We start from the raw sequence: 19,973 nt of genomic DNA on the forward strand, positions 1-19,973 counted from the left end.
AGCATTGCAGTCCAGGTGGATGAATCAGGGTTCTTCCCTGTGCTTTCATTTAACTGAAGCTTGGCTGGAGGAGGGACGTGTGTGGTGTCCCCTCTTTTGGTGACCTGAGGTGATGGTGGGAGCTGTCTGTTCCTGCTCAAAGCAGATGTGAGAGGACAGAGCCAGCAAGCAGGTGGTAGGCAGCAGATCTGAGAAACCCACAGCAAGTGCCCCCTCCCAGAGCCGGGATCCTGGTTCCAAAGGATGACGTGTGGAGCAGCCCTGATTCTGCTTCTCAAACCTGACCGTGTGAGCTAACCTCTGTGTCTTTCTTGTAAATGTCACCTCCTTCCCTCATGCCCCCAACCTAGCTGAGTTGGGTCTGTATCACTTGCAACCCCAAAGATGCAAAATAACCCACGGGGTATTAGATTTCTCATCCGTGGGTTGGTTTCTCTGTGTCTGGGTTTCTCCAATGCCCATCAACTGCCCACCGGAATCCTCACAGATCTTTCTGGTGGGCATCTGGATAGTACCTCCTTGGGGCAAGAGCTGAGTCAAAGCTGCAGGGATTTTAGCCCTAGAGTGACCCATGTCACCGGGTAGTTATTAGATGGTCTCCCCTCATGGTAGGTGGCTAGCACAAGGATGGTGGCTGGCATGAGGGATCAATTAGAGCACAAGATTCCGAGCCTCTGGCCAGTGTCCATTTTTAATCAGAGAGGCAGCATGTGCCCTGAAGGGGAAGCCAGTGCCAACCAGCACTGAAATCTCTGTAGAGACATCTCTAAGCTCTGATTGGCTATATGCAAATCAGCAAGCCCTAATCTTTCTGATCCTGGCTCTGATTAGTGCCTCTGCAGGTACTGCTGCCCCCATCCATCCATGGAACTATAGGTTTTTACAGTGATACAGATTAGGCAACCCCGGTGTGTGGTGACCATTTCTAGAAAGCTGGCCGCTCTCTGGAGTTGTTGATAAGGTGCTGTGGCCAGAGCTGGGCACAGAGTCATAAGTCTTGTATTCCTGAGTCCCCAGTGCATTCTTCCTCTGCTTTCTGTACCTGATCAGAACTGAGTTGCCGTCTACCAGGCAACTGTGCTAAGCACTTTTCATGCTTTATTAGAATTCTCACAACCCTACTATGTAGACAGTAGTTTTTATTTATTTATTTATTTTGTCTTTTTTTTTTTTTTTTTTTTTTTTGCCTTTTCTAGGGTCACTCCCGCAACATATGGAGGTTCCCAGGCTAGGGGTGGAATCGGAGCTGTAGCCACCGGCTTACACCAGAGCCACAGCAACACGGGATCCGAGCTGCATCTGCGACCCACACCACAGCTCATGGCAACGCCGGATCCTTAACCCACTGAGCGAGGCCAGGGATCGAACCCACAACATCATGGTTCCTAGTCGGATTCGTTAACCACTGCACCACGACGGGAACTCCCAGACAGTAGTTTTTAATGAAACTTTTTAGTTTTAGTATATTTTTAGATTTATGGAAAAATGGCAAAGATTTTTTAGAGAATTCTTCCCCTGTTATTAACATTTTACATTACTGTGGTACATTTGTCATGGCTAATGATTCAATATTGATACGTTATTATTAACTAATGTTGGGACTTGACTCAGATTTCATCCGTTTTTATATACAGTCCTTTTTCAGTTCAAGGATCCCATCTAGGAGATCATCTTACTTTTTTGCTTCCTCTTGGCCGTGATGGTTTCTCAGACTAGACTTGGTTTGGATGACCTTGACGATTTTGGAGAGGAGGTATTTTGTAGACGAATCCTCAGATGTATTTTGATGTTTTTCTTGTGACGAGACCAGCCTCCGTGTGTTCTGGGCCACGAGGGAGGGAACATGCCATTTTCATCACCTCACATCAAGGGCACATCCTGATAACGCGCGGTCTCACTGCTGGTGTTGATCCTGTCACCTGGCGGGAGGTAGCCTTTGTCAGGTTTCTCCAGTGTAAACCTACTTTGCCCCTCCCATCATGTCCCCTTTGGAAGAAAGTCACCACTCACAACCCATGGCTCCTTCAAGACAGAGCATCTATATCAATTATTTGGAATTCCTCTGCATGGAAGATTTGTCTCTTCTCTCCCATTTATTTATGCTTTTAATCATTTCTTTCTTTTTTTAATGTTACTTTGCAGTCTTTTTTAAACATTTTATTGAACTATAGTTGATGTACAATATTGTGTTAGTTTCTGCAGTACAGCAAAGTGATTCAGTCATACATATAAATATTGGTTTGCATCTGAGAACCCCAAACTCCCAATCCATCCCTCCCCAACCTCCTTCCCCTTTGGTAACCACAAGTCTGTGTTTTTGTTTTTTGTTTTTTGTTTTAAGCTGCACCTGCAGCATATGGAGGTTTGAATCAGAGTGGTAGCTACCAGCCTACACCACACCCACAGCAAGTCGTGATTCAAGCCACATCTGTGGCCTACACCACAGCTCATGGCAACACCGGATCCTTAACCCACTGAGCAAGGCCAGGAATCGAACCCAAATCCTCATGGGTACTTATCAGGTTTGTTAACCGCTGAGCCATGACGGGAACTTCCAACAAGTCTGTTTTCTAACCATTTCTTTTTATCAATATGGACTCGTGGAAATTTATTTTGTACCTCAGGTTATAATCTAACACTTCTTTATTTCATTGCTCAAATTGTCCCAATGTTGGTGACTGGGAGTTCTTTCGACTCCCTGCTCTCTCCCTTCCACAGACTACCCCCACCCCATCACCACTATCCTTGTGAGGTGGGTGATTTGTTGTTGTTTTGTTTTTTCTGTACTTCCTGACTTTGTGACACTACTGGTGCTCCAGGTTTATCTTGGAAATTTTCTGCTCCAGTCCTAGACTCAACCATTTCTCCCAGGAACCCTGGTCCCTTTTATTAGAGAATAGTAGCAGCAACCAAGACCTGGGAGCTAGGAGTGCTCAGGTAGTTAGCGTGTCTCCCTATCTTACAGAGAGAGAAACTGTATCTTGCAGAGTTTAAGCGATGTGCCCAAAGGCACTTGGCTCATTTCCTCCTGTCTCTGTTTCATTAGGAAGCTTCACCTGTCTGCAGCTCCTTCCGAATTATTCATCTCAAACTCAATGCAATGTGTCCAGCAGGTTGCAGGAGGAGAAGAGAGGCAGTCCCCACACTATTCCTGCTCCTTGGCAACTGTAAAGCACTGCACTTATATGAGGGCATTGTTGCTTCTGCCTCGTGCTGTTCTTTTACACGAGAACATTTCTGTGTGAACCTGCACCAGCGCTCTCCAGCCCGTGCCCTGTGCTGCGAGCAACCGGCTCTAGTGGGAATGTTTCAGCCTCCCACGTGTTCACCCCCAACTAGACCCAAGGTGCACAGAACTGCTGAGGACAAGTTTCTCGAAGAGTTTCCGCCACGCCCCCAGCAGTTCTGGAGCAAGAGTGGGTCAGCACTGCCACCTGCCATCTGGCCTCCCTCTAACACCTGGGCTGCCATCAGCAACTCCCCCGCTGGGCAGGAGGTGGTGTTAACATCTGGAAGTTGCCAGAAGCCTGAGGCCCATAATGAAGCTAGACAGGAGACCTGAGAAATGAAAGGCAAACCAGCTGGAGGACGTGGTCGAGCCCACAGGTAGGGCTGGGGTCCCTGCGCCCTGTTCCATCTCTGATGGCCACCCAGGGCAGGCTGCCTAGTCAGGGTGATTTCAGAGAGACAGCAGTGCGTGATGGCTGGAAATGTGATCTTACTTCTCTGCTCACAAATTGAACCTGGGCAGCCTAAGTGAAACCCAGGAATCCTAGCCACTAGACCAGCTAGAGGCGGAAAACAGACTTGCTCTGATTCTTGCCCCCTGTTGAAAGCAAGAATGTTTCAAGGAGGCAAAGACTGTGAAAACAGGCACAAAGTTTATTGTTAGAAATACAGCAGGACCTGTGGGAGAGCAGGCAGGGCAGTAGTCTGTTTATCTAAGGCAGAAGCACACAGTAATACCCGCCCAAAGGAGAAGCATGGGCTTGGGCGCCCCCCTGAATGAGGCGATTTAAATAACTTACAGAGAATACTGCTTCCAGGTCTTTCTCCTCCCTTGGCCAGTTATCTTGTTTTGTCTTTTACACTTGACCCGGACCCAGGGCCCTCCCTGATCTGCGGGTGCATCTTTTACTCAAGATGGATTCCGAAGCAAAGCATGGTGGGCAGGTTATCCAGACTTATTATGGCCTGGCACCCCCTCCCTTTCTGACCCAGAGGGGTTTCTCTGCACATGTGTAGTTGGGGGCTACCTGAACCCAAGGATGGGGAGTATGTGACCTCTTGGCTTTCGTCCAAGCAGGGCTCAGCCCCCGCTTCTGATCCTGTCATTACCATTGTTGAACAAGTTTCCAGAAGACAAGTACCCAATATTTGCCTGGGCCTGTGGTCATTTCTAACTTGAAGTGTAAGTAGGTGGCTGGATGTAAATGTTTATCCCAGAGCCCACCTATCTCCTGCCTCAGGAAGTGTGAATAAGAGGGTGGTTGCCAATGTCTATTCTGGGGCCCATCTACCTCCTGCCTCAAGGGCAGCTTGGACAAACCTAAGTGTGACCTTGTAGTTTCTAAGCAGGTCCCTCCTCGTGGGCCCCTCTGGCTGGACAAGCCATCACTGCCTCTCCCACCGATTTGCTCCCTTTCGATCAGCACTTTCTTTGGCTCCTGATGTTTTCAGTGGGGGACGGGCCATGGCTGAACCCCTCAGCCCTTTGAGAGGCCCTCAGACTCCAACTGGCTCTCCCTGTCTCCCCCAGCTCTGGCCCTGCCCTCAGCCTGGTAGGTGGCCTAGGGATTGGGTACCACAGTGGAGAGCCTAGGGGAGGGCAGGGATGGCTCACAGGCTGGCATTTGGAGCCCAGATGCTGTGAGCCACACTAAGACCAAACAGCGACTATCAGGGCAGATATTCGGTTGGTGGCACCACTGAGGGTTTTGTCCTTTCTCTATCCCTCAAGCATTTTGTAGTATGGTGCCATCTTTTTCTTCATACCAAGGGAACACCCACCAAGAAGAGAGCCATCAGGCATGGGGGAGCCAGACTGATTTCCAAGGGAAGTTTTGACAAGGGGAGGGGAAGCTGGAGGCAGGTGCAGAAAACTCTCTGCAGAAAATCAGCCTGAACAGTTTACCCCAACCCCAATCAGTGGGCGACTGGGCTCAGCAGGGTCTGTGAAGGTGTCCTGGCTGGAGATGGGGGAGGGGCTGGGGCTCCGGCTGGAGGCACAGCTCTCCTCCCCTCCCCCTTTGGACACGGAGCCACCTCTTCCCCCTCAGGACAGCCTGAGGAACATTCCTGCAAGCCTGAGGTTGGGCTGCAGAAACAGCACCTGGATCCAGCGGGGCGCGCACCTACCAGCTCCTGCCGCCAGGGTTCTTTCTCCTTCTCCAGGAGGACCGAGCAGGACTTGTGTTCTTTCATCCATCCATGCCTTCCTTCACCAACCACTTGCCAAGAGTCTGCAGTGTGCCAGGCACAAATTAGGTGCAAATGCTTCTTCCTTTTCAAATGATGTAGGAATTCAGCTTGTCACTAAAATCAGTGGTTCCCAGGGTGCTTGGAATGGACTTCCCCAGCTTTGGGTTTTGGCTTCTACGATGGTTGCTATTGCCCTCACTGCATCGCTCCAGGGATTGACTTTTCAGGTCTCAGGGTCTAAGCAGCGGCAGAGCCAGCCACCAGCATCTGGGGTTGGGGGGGTCACAGAGTCTTGAGGTCTATTCTTGGGTGCTGCATGGTGCCAGCAGCTGCCTGCCAAGTATGCTGTCTCGGCATGCCACTTGGATGCAGCCAGGACATTAAGGAGGTGTCTTGGGGATGGAAACTGGAATGAAATCCAAGCCAGAGGAGGAGGTTAGGATGGAGGGAGGGCTGCAATTGGTTCCTCAGGATTCAGAGTGGGAGCAGCTTTCTTGGGCACTGAGCACCACAGCCTCACGTGCCAGGCCAGCTCTGCTGTGCTCTCCGAGCTGGTCCGCAGTGCAGGGAACAGGGCCCTGTGTGGCCCTTCCTGGCAAGGGGCAGCTCACATATTCACATCAGCACCAAGGAATGAACAAGCATTTGGGGACAGAGTGACTCCCGGTCTGGAGCCCTCTTCTGTCCACCGTGCTACCTCCCCAAGGGTCACCTTCTCAGCGAAAGTGCCCTAGGGCCTGCAGTCTGTCATCCCCTTTGTCACGCAACTTCAGAGATGGCCCCATTTTTCTCTCTTTGATGGAACGAATCAGTTTTTAACTGTAAATGTTTAGTGTGATCATTTGATGGTATTTGATGGCAAGTGCCAAGAGAGCAGATTGTATCTGTGTTTGCTCATCCTTGCATGGAGCACGTGGAATTTCTTGGCAGTTAATGAAGGTCAAGCTTCGGGACCCTCCCCTGCACAGCCTTTGTAAGGTCTGGGCGTCACAGAACATTCTAGTAGAGCAGGCTGTAATGAAGGAAGCCTTTCTATACAAGCATGGCATGTCAGTTACCCAGAGAGCCCTCAGAATAAAGGACCTGAATGTCCAAGACACCAATAATATATTGCAACTTATTCTATATATTCATTTTTGTACCTAATTTTTTACTTGTAACTTTTCTTAAAGAAGGTATTCTCAAATAAGTGTTTGGCCTCACAAAAGCTAGATCTGCCCTTGAGAGAGAATTCAATAGCATTTTATTGAGTGGGAGTTCCCATTGTGGATCAGCAGGTTAAGAACCTGATATAGGGTCCGTGAGGGTTCATCTCCTGGCCCCTCTCAGTGCGTTAAAGATCCGGCATTGCCGAAAGCTGTGGAGTAAGTCACAGATGCAGCTTGGATCCAGTGTTGCTATGGCTGTGGCGTAGGCCAGCAGCTGCAGCTCCAATTTGGTCCCTAGCCTGGAAATTTTCATATGCCACATGTGTGGTCCTAAAAAGGGGAAAAAAAGTGTAACATTTTATTGAGTAAATTAGAGGGAATCTATGTATGCATCAATGAATCAAAAGTAATTAGAGGAGTTCCCTTGTGGTGCAGTGAGTTAAGGATCTGGCATTGTCACTACAGTGGTTTGGGTTGCCACTGTGGCGCAGGTTCAGTCGCTGGCCTGGGAATTTCCGCATGCTACGGGCACGCCCCCCCCCAAAAAAGGTAATTAGAATGAAAGGAATTAGAATAAAGTCCCAGTGTAAGAAAAAACAGTGCACATGCAAATACTCCCCTCCTAGCCTCTAGGGCTGCCTGGACATTCAAAACTGAGCCTGACCGCTCAGCTGCAGGGTCATCCACCCTACAGGATGCTCTGAGCTTTGAAATCTTTGGCACCTCAGTCCATGAGGGGCCCATAGACTGGAATCTGGCTCCCCTGCTTGTCCTGCCAGCTCCCCTGTCCCACTGCTAATTGCATGAGGAGGCTTGGAAGACAGAGTGGCAAGGATCTGAGGTGGCCACTGCTCCCCGGGTCCTTCAGACCCTGGGGGGACAAGAATTGGCAGTATCCTGGGCAAGCAAGTCTCAGTGTTCCTGTCTCTGAAATGGGTCAGGAACCCCACCTTTGGTGGGGCTATTGTGAATTTTAGAGTCTCTGAAACACCCTGCAGTTAATGTGTAGCAAATGCCACGTAACTCTTCTCCCAGTTTTTCTTGGAACCTCTCAATCGCCACCTGACTGGAGGGGAAGTTTGATCTCGTGGAATGAAAGAATCGGCTCAGCCCAGGGGTGTTGCCCAACCTGGGTCGCCACTCTGAGAAGATGGCCCTGCCTGAGACTGGAACTCGCTTGCCCATGTCCCCAAGGTGGGTCCGTCTGTCTACCTGCGTCAGTCTATTTTATTTAATGTTTTTATCTTTAAAAGTTTTATTGAAATGTAGTTGATTTACAATGTTGTGAGCATTTCTGCTGGACAGCAAAGCCATTCAGTTACACATACGCATCCTGCTTCCGTCTCAATGATGCAGAAGGAGCCCCATTTCCACACCCAGGGAACTTGTCGTAATTAATGAACATCTCAGGCTTGCAAAAGCCTCAGTTTTTCCAGGTGGAACTTACTCTGCAAGTTACAACACAGAGGAAATCTGCTGGTGAGGTTGGCAAGGGTGGGGCTTTTGTTCAGGGTTCACGGTGCCACTTCTGCAGTGCAAAGAACTTTGCCAGCCAGGGTCCTGAAGTGGGTGAAAAGAGAAGCCTTCAGGCCCAAGGATTTTCTGGGCAGCAGAAGAGACCATGTGTGTTGTAGGATGTTTCACTGAGAAAAGGATTGATTTTTATTCTTGCAAAAGCATTTTAACATCGCTGGCCATTTAGGCTGTTTCCAAATTTTCCTTTTTGTAAAGATTTCTGCCACAGATATTCTTTTTTTTTTTTTGGTCTTTTTTTACTTTTCTAGGGCTGCTTCCCGTGGCATATGAAGGTTCCCAGGCTAGGCATCTAATCAGAGCTGCAGCTGCCAGCCTACACCACAGACACAGCAACGCGGGATCTGAGCCGCATCTATGACCTACACCACAGCTCACAGCAATGCCGGATCCTTAATCCACTGAGCGAAGTCAGGGATCAAACCCGCAACCTCATGGTTCCTAGTCAGATTGGTTCACCACTGTGCCACAATGGGAACTCCTGCCACCAATATTCTTATACTAAAATATTGACTCTAATTCTATCTCTGGACTATATTTCTAGAAGTATGTGCACATCTTGGTACGTATTGTTACTTCCATATGTTGGAAGCCCATTGTTAAGAGAATATTCACTACAACAGCATGCTTGCCAATGTTTTAAATCATTGTTTTCTGATCACTGATGGTTTGGTGGGTCCTAAGTTCTAGTGTGCAAAATGCCGTTTTAGTGAAAACTTTTAGAATCAGGTTATACTGTCTGCTTTGTTATTCCCAATGACATACTCTCAGGAGGCTCATTCCTTTGATTTTCTTAACACCCTGCTCGTTCTTCCCAGAAACACACCAGAGCTGAAGACCTGTGCTCAGCAATCAGCCTAACGTGTTTGCCAGGAGCTGGTATTCTGACAACAGCAATCCCAACTGGCCAACTTTCACTGTATCTGCAGCCTGAGCATGGCGCCGTCACCTAGTTGGAGCATATCCAGAGTAGGCTGGGCATCCTGAGGCCCTGAGGAGGCAGGTAGGTGCCCATTGATGGGGGCTGGCAAGACAAGACAAGCAGGACCTGGAAGATGCTTGAATTGGTTCAATGAATGATGACAGGAATCCAGCAAGTTGAAGGTCAAAGCAGGTACGTGGGCGTGAATGAAGTCAGGAAGCTACTTCCCAAAACAATGAGGCTGTTGTAGAGAATAACAATAATAATGCAATACCTATGATTTATTGAGTGTTTACCATTTGACAGGGACTTTTATATGTATTTTAGGAATATTATTTTAATTCTTACTGCAGCTCCAGGCCCTGACTTAAGTTGGTTCAACTTAATGATTTTTCAACTTTTCAGTGGTGCAAACGTGATATGCATGCATTCAGTAGAAATCGTACCTGGCATTTTAATTTTTTGATCTTTTCCTGGGCTAGTGATACGCAGTACCATCCTTTCTCCCCATGATGAGAAACCGCAGCCTCCTGCCACAGCTCCGAGTCAACCACATGATCTCAAGGGTCGCCCACCAATACACTCACCACCATTCTGGACCCAGACAGCCATTCTGTTTTTCACGTTCAGCGCGGTAGTTAATAACTTACGTGAGATAGTCAACACTATTACAAAATAGGCTTTGAGTTAGATGATTTTGCCCAAGGGTAGGCGAATGTACGTGTTCTGAGCACATTTACGGAAGGCTGGGCGAAGCTAAGATGTTCAGTGGCTTTGGCGTATTCAATGCATTTTCAACTTACGGCGGGTTTATTGGATGTAACCACATCGTTTAAGTAGAGGAAGATCTGTGTTTATATCCCTAACAGAAAAATGAGCCCAGAGAGGTGAGGCAACTTTCCTGATGTCACCCAGCAAGGGTGACACCCACCCCCTCCCGAGGCAGGGGCCCTGCTGGCAGATAGCTGAATGGAGCTGCAGTTGGTGGCAAGCACAGAGGCCACCTTAGGGTTTCCCTGTCACAAAACTCCACAAAACTCTTCGAGGTGGACCCTCCAGGGTTTGCAAGGGCCAGGTTCTGCTAATTAATGTCTGTCTTAACACGGCACCCTGTGCTGGTCTGGGTGACAGACACAGAGCCTTTCACTCCAAGGCGTTTGCTATCTAACAGGGGAGAAGAGGGGACCCTTGGAGATTTGCAAAGAAGGTGCTAAGAGGGCCTTCCTAGGGATCCAGGGAGGTCCTGGAAGATAGCAGCATTTGAGATGGTGGAGGAGAGTGGAGGAGATTTTGACAGACAGTACAGGTGACAAGGACATGCCTGTCTACTCATCTGTGGCTGGGGGAGAGTGTGAGGAAAGCCAGCAGCCTTGAGCTGCGGGGTGAAAAGCCCAAGGGGCCTTTTGACTGGATTCCTCAGCTTCCTCTCCAGCCTGGATCGGAGTGGGCGCCCCTTGAGTCCACAGTTGGAATGGTGACTAGTTAAGCCGTTGGTCACAAAGCTGCTGGCGCATCTCATGGACTGAAAGGCGTGCTCGGTGGAGCCCCTGTGAGCCCAGGGAGATGGGCTTTACATAGGCTTCTCCCCCTGTCGGTCACCTGGTGGACGCTGCTCCCACGCAAGGCGTTCCCGGCAAAATGGTCCTCACCAGAGAGGCAGATGGCCCCTTTATCAGGAATAAAACTTCAATTGCCAGGTTGGGGTGGGTTTTTAAGGTTTATTAAAAGCTAGGTGAGGAATTCCCATCGTGGCTCAGCGGGAACAAAACCGATTCGTATCCATGAGGTTGCAGGTTCCATCCCTGACCTCGGGTTCAGTGGGTTAAGGATCCAGCATCGCCGTGAGCTGTGGTGGGTGTAGCTGCGGTGGAGGTTGCAGATGCAACAACCGAGTTGTTGCGGCTGTGGTGTAGGCTGGCAACTACAGCTCCAAATCGACCCCCAGCCTGGGAACTTCTATATGCCGAGAGCACAGCCCCAAAAAGACCAAAAAAAAAAAAAAAAAAAAGAAAGAAAAAAAAAACAAAACTAGGTGAATCAGTCTGGGAGAGCGCTGTCCAGTAGAATTGTGACGATGGAAATGTCCTATAATATGCTCTGTTCAATGTGACACCCGCTATGGAGCACAGGACATGTGACCACTATAGCTGAGAAACTGATTTTTTTTTTTTTCTTGTCTTTTTGCTATTTCTTGGGCCGCTCCCACGGCATATGGAGGTTCCCAGGCTAGGGGTCGAATCGGAGCTGCAGCCACTGTCCTACACCAGAGCCACAGCAACGCAGGATCCGAGCCGCGTCTGCAACCTACACCACAGCTCACGGCAACGCCGGATCGTTAACCCGCTGAGCAAGGGCAGGGATCGAACCCGCAACCTCATGGTTCCTAGTTGGATTCGTTAACCACTGTGCCACAACGGGAACTCCTGATTTTTTTTTTTTTTTTTTTTTTTGCCGCACCTGCAGCATGTGGAAGTTCCTGGGCCCGGAATCAAACCCACACCACAGCAGCAATCTGAGCTACTGCAGTGACAACCCTGGATCCTTAATCCACTGAGCCACCAGGGAAGTCCTATTTCACTTAATTTTTATTCTTTTAAATTTCAGTGACTCCCATATTAGACAGCTGGGGGATCTTGGTCAAAATGAAGAATCTCACAATTTGCAAACATAAAAACAGTGCCTGAGTTTTCTGTGACACTTACAGAGGACCCTGGTCGCAGAGGACGGGAGAATCTTATGCAGTGTTTTGGAAGGAGACAAACAAGACCCTCTTTCCAATGAACGGGTGTGCTGTTCTGTAAACCTGTTAGTTATCAGGTGCAGGGGTGACCAGTCAGCTGGAGTGTGGAAAGTATGGAGCAGGAAAAAATTGAATACTTCTGAGACCCAAAACTAAATGTTTTAAGATCTTTGCTTTTGATAATTTGTTGTTGCCACCACCCCAGAGACAACTGTATCTTCCCTTTGATTACAGATCATCACGTTTCGTCTATTCCTTTATAGTAGGAGTGAAAATTCCTTGAGTGCCTACTATGAGCCATACACTTTGCATGGGTTATCTTTGATCCCTGTATCAACTCCCCGTGTTGGGTATTCTTGAGGCTGTTTGCACTTGAGGAAACTGAAGCTAAAGCTAAGAGAAGTGACTCTGTGAGTGGTGGAGTTCCACATTCTTCTTCCTTTTTTTTTTTTTTTAGGCCCGCACCTGCAGCATATAGAAGTTCCCAGGCCAGGGGCTGAACCGGAGCTGCAGCTGCTGGCCTATGCCACAGCCACAGCAACGCCAGATCCAAGCCGTATTTGCAACCTACACCACAGCTCACGGCCACACCAGATCCTGGACCCACTGTGTGAGGCCAGGAATCACACCCACATCGTCATGGATACTAGTCGGATTCATTTCCACTGCGCCGCAATGAGAACTCCCCAAATTCTTCTTGATGTTCTGAGCTGATCTTTTTTTTTTTTTTTTATAACTTAAAAAAGTGACACCCTAGACACCCAGAAAGGCGCTTCATGGACCCCACACCAAGATCACAGGATTGTTAATTATCCGAGCTAGAAGGACTCTCTGGCAATCATCTTGTACAAACACCTATTTTGCAGTTTCTCACCTACGAAATCAATGGTAACGATTTGCCAGGCACTGACTAGCACCACCAACTAGGAATTTAGCACCAGGGGGAAGAGGTGGGGTGCGGGGTTACTTGTAATAATTCGTGTTGAAGCTACCATTTGGTTGCGTTTCAGACTGGAGTAATTCCAAAATCCTCACCATCTGTACTTGCATTTTCCTAACCCAGTGACAAGGACTATCATCTCCAGCTTCTACGTTCTCTTTTCAAAGCCCTTGGGAAAATTCCCAACTGCCTTCCTAATTCTACTCCCATTCTCTTTCCCCTTCCATCAGATTCTTAAGAGGGACACTGACACACTTTCTCCATAAATCTTTCCTTGCTTCTGCCATCTCTCTAATTCACTCCTCTTGGTCCATTACAGAATGGTTTTCTTTGCCCAAGAAAGTCACTTTGTCAGGGCAGGTTCTTTGGAGGAAGGGCCCCAGGTGGCGGGGCTGGGTGGGGGTGGGCAGGGAAAGGGGAGGGAGTGAAAACTCACTGGCAGAGGAAGAGGTCACTGGAATGGAACAGAGGGGTTGGGTACAGCCTGGGAACTTTCACATCCCATCTCATTACAGAATGCAAACTTGACATGTGACCTGGAATTCTGTCCAAAGTCAGCCACTCCTTGCTGGGGCAGGCCGTTAGCAGCCAATCCAATAGCCATTCCTTCACCCCTTTTCCTTGCAAATGCAACCCTGATTTGCTTTGTGATACCAAAGGGACCAGATTCAATGATGAAAGTCTCACCCAGTTACAATCTCCAGCTTTCTCTCATGGGTTAATTGATTTACCAATCTCGCTGGCAACTGGTGGTGGCCATGAGGTTTGGTTTGGCCAAGGACACTGGAGGTAGGCAGAAGAACCTACCTCCCCAAGAGGGCCACATCCTAATACTTGGAAACTGAAACTATGTTACACAGCAAAGGGGACTGAAGGTTGTAGAGGGAGTTAAGTTTGCTTATCAGCTGACCTTTATGTAGGGAGGAGAGTAGCCCGGATTATCCAGGGGGGCCCAGTGTCATCACAGCATCCTTAAATGTAGACGAGGCAGAAGGGTCAGTGTCAGTGTGACAAAGCATGAGACAGGTTTAGCCAGGCCTCACTGGATTTGGAGATCAAAGGGGGCCATGAGCCAAAAAAACCTGGGCCCCCCTAGAAGCTGGAAAAGGCAAGAAAATGGATTCTCCTCTACAGCATCCAGAAGGAATGCAGTGCTGCTGACAACTTGACTTCAGCCCAGTGAAACCCATTCCAGCCTTCTCATCTCCAAAACTGGAAGATAATCAATGTGGGTTGCTTTAAGCCACTAAACTGGTGGTAATTTGTTAACACAGGGTTAGGCAACTAATACAGGTACAGAAGAGAAACTCTGCTGGGGGTTCTGCAAAAAAAAAAAAAAAAAATTTGATTTTCTGATTTAAAAAAAAATGGCTGGTTCTAGTCTTTCCTCCACTCTCTGCCTTGAAAACAGATGATAGCAGGGGCTGTGGCAGCCCTCTTGTGCCTCTTGGGTCACAGTGTGAAGATGAAAAGCCACATGTCAAGGATAGTGAAAGAACAAACCTGGGCTCTGATTGCATTGTTGAGTTACCAAAATAATCCTCTAGGACTCTGAACTTCCACACTCCTTGTTATGTGAGAAGGATAACATTTAGGACCTGTTAGTCAGAGCTAATGTTACACAGTCCATCGATTTTTATTGTGGCAGAAAATGGGCCTGAATCAAAAGGAAAGAGTACTGGAGTTCCCATTGTGACTCAGTGGGTTAAGCATCTGACTAGTATCCAAGAGGATGCGGGTTCGATCCCTGGCCTCGCTCAGCGGGTTAAGGATACAGCATTCCCATGAGCTGTGGTGTAGATCACAGATGCAGCTCGGGTCCCACGTTGCTGTGGCTGTAGTGTAGGCCGGCAGCTACAGCTCCGACTCCACCCCTAGCCTGGGAACCTCCATATGCCTCGGGTGCAGCCGAATAAAGAAAGGAAGGAAGGAAAGAAAGAAAAAGAATACCATTTCCTGAGCATCTGTAAGCATTACAGAGAGCCGTTTACATATTTGATCTCACTTATGTGATATAAGTGGAAGGAGAGACAAGCGGGTGCAGGACACGGAGCCATTGGCAGGGCTTTAGGAAAAGCTAATCCGGCCCCAGCTCTCAGCCCCTCCTCCGAAAGCCTAATCTCCACCTTTGGAGTTTGGAGAGGAAGCGGGGCTTCCAGCAGCTCTCACACCTGATGAAGCTGCCAGACCCTGGGCAGGGGCTGGAGGGTGGACTCCCGCCAGCTGACCACGGCTTGAAGCTGCAGACTGATTTCTGAGGGCCCCTGACCCCCCGGCAAATTTCAAGAAACAGAAGTAGCGTGTCTCCCCAGCTTCTCTGGAAACTGGTGGGAGGGTCCCCTCCAGGCTGGGCAGGGAGCTGAGGTTCAGGACAGGGTCGGCTGCTTCCTCAGTGGCTACCTTGTCACTTGGGCGGATGCCCAGGGGAGAAGCCCATTCACACGTGGGTCCCTGCATGGGGACAGGCAGCTTTCTGCAGTCAGTCTGCCTGGCATTGGTGCAGGCCAGCAGTGCCCTTGGTGGTAAAAATGAAGCCATCAGTCTCCCATAAGCCCCTGGCAGCATGGGTCACAGGCAAGTGCAAAGCAAATAGAGCTCCAGCGCCCCTTCCTGCCAGGAAGTAGGGCAGAGATCAGACAACAAAACCAACATCCATTTATTTAATACGGTGATACTGTGGTTTATAAGAAGAAAAGGATATTTGGTCTTTGTCCCCATTTCAGGCACAAAGCTCCTAAAATCTTTGGAATTTCCCATGAAAAGAGAGAGAAAAGTGTCTCTTGGAGTTCCCGTCGTGGCTCAGTGGTTAACGAATCCGACTAGGAACCATGAGGTTGCGGGTTCGGTCCCTGCCCTTGCTCAGTGGGTTAAGGATCCAGCGTTGCTGTGAGCTGTGGTGTAGGTCGCAGACGCGGCTCGGATCCCATGTTGCTGTAGCTCTGGTGTAGGCCGGTGGCTACAGCTCCGATTCAACCCCTGGCCTGGAAACCTCCATATGCTGCGGGAGCAGCCCTAGAAAGGGAAAAAAAGACCAAAAAAAAAAAAAAAAGGTGTCTCTTGTTCCGTTAATGACCCACACCTAAGGATGGCGCTGGTTGTCAGGAGCCATGTGAACTTCCAGTCCCACCCACCCCACCCCACCCTGACCTGGGGGGAGGCAGGAGGGGCCAGAGGTTGAATCAGTCAACCAGGGCCAAGGATTTTGCCAATCCCGCCTGCAGAATGAGGCCTCCTGGAAAACCCAAAAGGACGGGATTGGGGGAGCTTCAGGTTAATGACCATGTGGAGGTACAGGGAGAGTGGCCAGCTCGGAGGGTGCGGAAGCTCCCCACCCTTTTCCCAAAACCTGCCCTGTGCCTCACTGCCGTCTGAGTGTCCTCGGTTATATGCTTGTATAATAAACAGGTAGCACAGTGATCAAATATTTCTTTGTGAGCCACTCTAGCACACTAATCAAGCTCAAAGAGGGGGGTCATTGGAATCGCCAATCTGTAGCCATCAGTCAGAAGCACGGGGGACAACCTGGACTAGTGACTGGCTTCTGAAGTGTGGGGAGGGGGTTGGTTGGGGGGATGGCGGCCCGTCTTCTTGAGCCCTTAACCTGTGGAATCTGCCGCTATGGCCAGGTAGCCAGTGTCAGAGCTGAATCAATTATATGACACCCAGCTGGTGTGGGAGACTTGCTTGGATGTGTGGGGGACACCTCCCCCCATGTACTCGTTGAAAATTGGTGGCTAGAATCTTTAGTTGGTGATTAGAAGTGGGATCAGAAACCAACTCTTATAGAGAGCCTGCTGTCTGCCACATATTGGAATTACAAAGATGAACAAAAAAAGTCCTGGCCTTGAGGAATACACAGCTTTGTGGGGAACCCTTGGATGAGAATGACTCCAGCCAGGCAGAAGGTGCACAGCGCCGTGAAGGAGGCACCATGAACTCCTAAGGGGGCAGAAAGGATCATAATAAGCTCAGTTCAACTGAGAGGCCCTGGAGGGCTTCCTGGAGGAGGTGCTATGAGGAGGCAGCCACAGGGAAGACATTCCAGGTGGAAAGGATTTTGACAATAGGAGAGGAACCATGAAGTGTAGGGACAAAGGGCAGCCTGACTGAGGCACAAGGCCCAGGTCTGGTGACAGCTGATCATTAGGCTGAGGAGATAGACTGCAGTCGGATGGATGTCTGGAACACAGTGTGACAGGCCCTGGCGGACCATTAATAGAAAAATAATGGCCTGAGTAGAACTATGTTTGAGGGAATTTGACTTGGTTAAAGGCATTGAGGAAGGAAAGAGATTTGAGAGCCATTCTGTGAGCTAGGAACCCCATGTAAATACCCTAGGCAGGTTAGGGGAGTGTAAACAAAAGTAGGGGTAAGGGGGGAGTTCCCTGGTGGTCTAGTGGTTAGGATTCAGCACTTTCACCTCTGCAACCCCGGGGTTCAATTCTTGGTCTGGAAACTCAGATCCCACTTCAAACCCTTGCATGTAACAGCCAAAAAATAAAGAAATAAATAAAAATAAAACAACTAGGGGCAAAGGGCAAAGTAGAAGAGGAGGGCGGACAATGCCAGCCCTAAGGCAACCACCCTGCCTACCTGATCTCTGGTCCCTCATAGTACAACCAAAAGAATGAATTTTCTGCACAGAAAGCAACCCTCCATTCATCACCAAGCATCACTTTTTTTTTTTTTTTTTTTTTTGTCTTTTTGTCTTTTTCCAGGGCCACACCCACAGCATATGGAGGTTCCCAGGCTAGGGGGCTAATTGAATCTGTAGCCGGCAGCCGATACCAGAGCCACAGCAACGCAGGATCCAAGTCGCATCTGTGACCTACACCACAGCTCAGAGCAACGCCAGATCCTTAACCCACTGAGCGAGGCCAGGGATTGAACTCTCAACCTCATGGTTCCTAGTCGGATTCGTTAACCTCTGCGCCACAACAGGAACTTCCAAGCAGCACTTTTTAGGTAAAGCAAACCAAAGTTTAAAGCTTTGTGGGGTTTTCTTTTGGGGGGGGTGTTTTTATTTTTGTCTTTTTAGGGCTGCACCTGTGGCATATGGAAGTTCCCAGGCTAGGGGTCAAATTGGAGCTGTAGCTGCTAGCCTACACCACAGCCACAGCAATGCCAGATCCTTAACCCACTGAGCAAGGCCAGGGATCAAACCCACATCCCTGTGGGTACTAGTCGGGTTCTTAACCCGCCAAGCCATGTCAGGAACTCCAAGTTTAAGGTTCTTAAAAGTTAAAATGAGACAGGGTGGGGGTGGGGGGATGTGCTGGGGGGTTGGGACGGAAATGCTCTAAAATTGGGTTGGGATGATCATATGTACAACTATAAATGTAATAAATTCACTGAGTAATATAAAAAAAAAAGAAAAAAAGAAAGTTCTTGAAAGTTAAAAGCTAAAGCCACACATACTATAAAAGAAAGAATTTGGTCATTTAAAAAGTAGATATTTCACTTTAAACAAATGTGGAATGATCTTCCCTAGGACTGAGCATTGAATGCAGGGTAAAAACACAGGGTCGTGCCCGCCTCCCCCACAACATTGAGTTGCATCCACTCTTCAGCGATTGTGAACAGTGCTACTGTGAACATTTGTGTACACGTTTTTGTGTGAAGAAGGGGACTTTTTAGCAAAGATGTGAAGGAGATGCGGGAATTACCCACACACGGCCGTGTGAGGGCCCTAAGTTGGGAATCTGGGGGTGTCTGAGGAAAAGGCAGGAGGCAGGGATGGGAGGAGACGTGGGTGAGAGAGAGGGGCGGCGAGTCACGTGAGGATTGGAAGAGTCACGAGAGGACCATGGGATGGTCTTGAGCAGGGAATCGGCTTGACCTAACACATGTCTAATCCTCTGTTTCACAGCAGCGTGTTCCCTGAGGTCATTGGGGGGACGAGCAGACTCTGGACAGGGTGGAAGGGAGAGGGGAGCAAAGGGCAGGGGCTCCCTAAGAAGCCAGGAACACCCGGAGAGCAGAGGCGAGATCCCATGACGCCCGAGACCCAGGAGGTGAGCCTGGTGGACACCGGGAGGAGCCTGAGGCAAGATTGGGCAGGACTGGGTTGGACAGGCCTCTTCCCTCCCCAAACACGATGCATCTTTATGAGCCCTCCCCTGCCAGCCCTCCCCTGCCAGCACATCCTCTGCCATCCTGGGGTGGGCAGGAGACTGGAGGTGGGCAGCTACTGTCACGGGCTCAGGAGTCCTGCCTCTGACATCTGCTCTCTCCCCAACTCCCACCCAACCCCCAGGTCCCACTAAGTTGGCTTTTGCCCCAGGAACTCCACGAAACAGTTGTGTTGGTAACCAGAGAGCTTCAAAATCGCCCAAGTGCCTCCTCGATCACCCACCCGGTTTATACCCTGGGGAGTTTTGTTCCGAGAAGATGCTAGTACTCAGGCACCAGCATCTTCAGAAATGCAGCATTCCAGCCCCGGCCCCAGCCCCATGGAAGCATTCTGCACCGTAGCAAGATGCCTGGGTTGGAGAAGAACAGTTTTATCTGCCCATCTTGAGGGGGGCGGCTTCTTCCTCCACTTTGCCAAATGAAGGAGCAGGGGCTGCTGCCCTTTTTTATGACTTCGTTCCCCAGGCCTCAGTGACTGTTGACCCATGGCACCGTTAAGGTCACGACCCTGGGTTTCCCCTCTCTGGTCAGCTTTTGCCTCCACAAGCTGCAGAGAGTAGAGCCTGGGTCTCTCTGTGCCTAAAGGATTCGGTGGAGTCAGTGCTGCTGTGACAGGGAGAGAAAATGAAGCCTAGAGCACTGAGTGCTCATGCAGATGGGTGGATACTCAGCCAGACGCCAGAGTCAGGGCACTGTGCCTTTGTGTGTGTGTGTGTGTGTGTGTGTGTGTGTGTGGTTTTCTTTTTTTAAAATCACTTGATGAATTTTATTACCTGTATAGGTGTACAACAATCATCACAACCAAATTTGACAGCATGTCCATCCCAAACCCTCAGTACATCTCCCCACCCCCCAACCTGTCTCACTTGGAAACCCTAAGTTTTCCAAAGTCTGTGAATCAGTATCTGTTCTGCAAAGAAATTCATTGCATCCTTTTTTTAGATTCCACATGTAAGTGATAGCATTTGATGTTGGTGTCTCATTGTCTGACTTCACTTTGTATGATCATTTCTAGGTCCATCCATTTTGCTGCAAGTGCCGTTATTTCTTCCCTTTTAATGGCTGAGTAATATTCCATTGTGTATATGTACCACATCTTCTTTATCCACTCCTCTGTCGATGGACATTGAGGTTGTT

The 19,973-nt window shown here is 49.2% G+C and overlaps 1 long non-coding RNA gene across 1 annotated transcript in view; it reads left to right on the forward strand.

Moving 5' to 3' along the window:
- Positions 1-11,220, forward strand: part of LOC146401835 (uncharacterized) — a 44,075-nt gene extending 32,855 nt beyond the window's left edge. Inside the window, exons 6-7 of the long non-coding RNA XR_014811082.1 lie at positions 7,605-7,763; positions 8,921-11,220. This is a non-coding gene — a long non-coding RNA (uncharacterized LOC146401835). The remainder of the gene's footprint in view (positions 1-7,604; positions 7,764-8,920) is intronic.
- Positions 11,221-19,973: the final 8,753 nt, after the last annotated feature.

The sequence above is a fragment of the Sus scrofa genome, chromosome 7 (genome assembly GCF_054392235.1).
Source record: "Sus scrofa isolate SSC_HxYL_T2T_F1_AM1 chromosome 7, Sscrofa_HxYL_maternal_Yorkshire_Landrace_v2.0, whole genome shotgun sequence".
In the NCBI taxonomy this organism is placed as follows: Eukaryota; Metazoa; Chordata; class Mammalia; order Artiodactyla; family Suidae; genus Sus; species Sus scrofa.